Genomic DNA, 3,894 nt, shown 5'->3' on the forward strand with positions numbered 1-3,894 from the left:
AATTGGTTATTTTGTTATTTCATATTCTTTAGTTAATTGTTAATTTATTTATTGGCTTTTCTAATTAAAATTATAGACTTAACAGTAGTAGTAATTAGTGAATTTAATATTTAATCCCTGTGGGTTCGACATCTTTTAATTTAAAACTATATTGCAATACACCGTACACTTGCGGTAGAAAATTTCTGTATCAAGTTTTTAGCGCCGTTGCCAGGGATTAAAATTAATTTTACTAATATTGAAACTTTAAGTCTTGATTTTAAATTAGATTATTTTTTATTTTGTTACTAACGTTATAGATTGTTCTTGTGTTCTCAGTATATGCGAAGGACTAGGAGTTCTACACCTGTTGAGCCTCTGAATCCTGAAATTGAGCACACACTCCGTCAGTTGAGATCTAAGAAAAGGACTGAAGAGCTTAATATGGACAACAACGGGGTGAACAACAACGGTGGCAATGGCAATAATAACAATCAACCAGCAGCTGCTGGGGCTCCTCTTAATCCAGCGCAGCGGGCAGTGCGTGACTTCTGCATGCCTGTTGTGAATGAAAATCTCACTGGAATAGCAAATCCAGCCATTGCTGCCAACAACTTTGAATTGAAACCTGCACTAATTAACATGGTGCAGCAAAATCAGTTTGGGGGTCTAGCTACTGAAGACCCTAACATTCACTTGGCCATATTTCTGGAGGTATGTGCCACAGTGAAGATGAATGGCGTTACTGATGACGCCATCAGATTGCGTCTCTTCCCTTTCTCCTTGAGGGAAAGAGCTAGGAGTTGGTTGCAATCTTTGCAGCCTGGAACAATTACGACATGGGATGAGATGGCAAGAAAGTTTCTGATTAAGTTTTTCCCTCCTTCCAAGTCAGCCCAGTTACGCAGCGATATTGGACAATTTCGACAGTTAGATCAAGAACCATTCTATGAGGCTTGGGAGAGGTTTAAGGAATTATTACGACGTTGCCCACAACATGGTTATCAAAATTGGATGCAAGTTCAGATTTTTTATCAAGGGTTGAACGCTCCAACACGAACAATAGTTGATGCTGCTGCAGGGGGTGCTCTATTAGCCAAGACAGCGGATGAAGCCTTCACTTTGATGGAGGAAATGGCCACCAACAGTTATCAGTGGCCTAATGAGAGGTCAGGCCCAAGGAAAGTTGCTGGGTTGTATGAAGTTGATCAAATGACAGCCTTGAATGCCCAAATTGCTGCTCTACAAACCCAAATGGCTGCTCTATCAGCGCAAAATAATCCAACGGTTATGGAGAGTGTAGCAGCGGCTGCTGCAATGCAGGGGCAAGAAATGAGTCCAGAACAAGCCAGTTTATGGCAAACCGCTCCTTCCCCAATAATTTCAGAAGCAACAACATGCCTAATTATTATCATCCAGGATTACGCAACCATGAAAATTTCTCTTATGCCAATAATAAAAATGTGCTGCAACCACCTCCGGGATTCAATTCTCAACCGCAACAAGAGAAAAAGCAGTCGTTGGAAGACATTTTGGGCACTTTTATTATGGAGTCTAACAAGAGGTTCGGAAAAAATGAAGCAAGACTCGACAATATAGAAACCCATATGACTAACATGGGTGCTTCAATGAAGAAAATTGAGACTCAAGTGGGCCAATTAGCTAATGCGGTGAATTCTAATCAGAAGGGAAGTTTTCCTAGTGACACTGTGGTAAATCCAAAGGAATCATGCCAAGCAGTTTCTTTGAGAAGTGGTAAGGTGCTTAAAGAGGGTGATGTTCAAGCTAGTTCAAAGGAGAAAGTTGAGCCAGTGGTACGAGAGGTAGACAAAGAAGAGAAAGCCAAGAAGCAGAGTGGAAGTGACAAGAATGAAAAGGAGAAAGATAGCCTTCCAATGTATCAACCTCCCATTCCATACCCTCAACGATTTCAGAAGAAGAAATTAGATGAACAGTTTGCAAAGTTTCTAGAAATCTTCAAATGAATTCACATAAACATTCCATTTGCAGATGCTCTTGAGCAAATGCCTAATTATGTGTGTTGACGCGGTTCTTCGGCAACAGGTAATTAAGAGAAGAAGAGAAAGAGATTAGTACTTAAAAGTAGAACCGCCGCAGATATGAAATCTTTGCGAAAAGAACTAGGTGACCCTAAACACGTTTTTAAGTGGTTCGAAGGTTAAAATCCTTCTACTCCACTAGTCAATATTATTGATCTTTTCTGGGTAATTGGTTTACGAAATATATAGTTCTTACAAGACTATTTTTTCCAACCCCTATCAATTCCCAGGGTCTCCATATTTATAGGAGAAGGCACCTGGAAATTGGTAGGGAGGTCATCCCGTGACCTTTCCATTTGTCATATCAAGTCTGTGATATTCATGATTAATTCCTAAACCTGACACACAAGTGTGGTCTAATCAGTATGGAAGGAGACAATGGGCCGCACGGCCCAACCCGTCCGTGGGTGTCTGAATACGCACGTTCCTGCTGCGTGTCCGAGAAGTCAGGGGGATATCGGACACGTGATGGCAGGATTATGCACGTTTATCTTGCGTGTTGACTTCCCATAGGGTCAGAGCTTCCTGAGAAGCTCGCTGCCAGAGCAATCCATAACCCGAGCTGATCCGTCAGTGGTCGCTGGATGTTCTTCCCAGCTCCTGGTGCAACAAGAGGGAGCTGGAAACAGGACCCCCTCGAGCTAGAAAGGGCTCGTCCTGAAGATAAAGCCTCTGGCCTGTGGGAGCCTCGGGCTAAATCATGTTTAGTCCGAGGCTCGTCCTGCTAAACAGCCCGTGGGAAAACCAGGGCGTACATCTGCCCCCCAAGCTCCTGCTCGTGGTCCATGACGTCAGATATGGGAGACCACAGTAGGGGCTTTTAGACTTCTCCCACAACCCTTCGCATTCCATGCTTTTCGCATGCGTCTGATACGTGGAACGCCGTGGGTGGCGACGGTACACTCTACGAGAACCTCATTAAATGGCCTAGCCTACTGTCCAGCCGTCGTTTCACATTTCGAGTGGAGGGTCTCCCAGGAGCCTTTTACACGTGATCCCCCCTTGTATAAAAAGGGGGTGGTCATCCCACGCACGGGCCACCTTACCATTCAGAACCTCTCAAATTTCCTTCTTTTCTCTCTGACCTTCCGAAGAACAAAACCCTCATTTCCACTGCTTTCATCTTCTCCGTTCACGAAGCTTAAGCGTGCGAGTTCCTTCAAGGCCTTGGAGACTACTGTGCCAACGAAGCTCCTACCAGCGCAGCAACCTCGCTCACCATCCAACCATATACTGTAAGTCTTCTGTCCCTTTTTATTTTTGAAAGAATGCCACTGTAGCCTAGGTAAAATTTTTTACTGTAGCCACATGCAGAGGTTTTCTGGGTCGCGCGGATATGGAGGGTGATGGCCCTTCTTAGATTAGGGCAGGCTTGCCATGGGACATCGCCTTAGAATATGGGTTCCATGATTCTCTCTTAGGAACAATTTCTGGGTAGGATCCTTAAGAATTTTGGGTGCAAAAACCGGGTAGCTTAGGGAATACGCCTTAAAAGCGGTTTTTCCACGCCTTGCCTGTTGAAACTTTCCCCCCAAGGAAATTTTTTACTCTGAGCCATCTGACACACGAATTCCGAGTAATCTGGGATCTGTTGAGGGCATAGGCGCGTGTTCCTTGGAACGCGTGGCACCACTCTCCACGGGCTGGGCTTACCCCAGCTCGTGCACTTAATACTTGCTTCACTCTCCTGCTTGGGTCGCCTTTTCTAAAGTGTTTTCTTTTGTTCGATAGGCGACCAGATGGCTCCAAAGAGAAATCTTCCACAGAGGAATGTGGGAAGTTCGGCCTCCCAGAAGGATAAAGGAAAGGCGGTGGTGACCAGCTCGCCAATTCCTCACTTTGGGCCGGCGGTGGA

The 3,894-nt window shown here is 44.7% G+C and overlaps 1 non-coding gene across 1 annotated transcript; it reads right to left on the reverse strand.

Moving 5' to 3' along the window:
• Positions 1 to 879: 879 nt before the first annotated feature.
• LOC133792845 (small nucleolar RNA R71) lies at positions 880 to 983 on the reverse strand. The gene has a single exon (XR_009874316.1). It is a non-coding gene; the product is annotated as a small nucleolar RNA R71 (small nucleolar RNA).
• Positions 984 to 3,894: the final 2,911 nt, after the last annotated feature.

This window comes from Humulus lupulus, chromosome 7 (genome assembly GCF_963169125.1).
Source record: "Humulus lupulus chromosome 7, drHumLupu1.1, whole genome shotgun sequence".
NCBI lineage: Eukaryota > Viridiplantae > Streptophyta > Magnoliopsida > Rosales > Cannabaceae > Humulus > Humulus lupulus.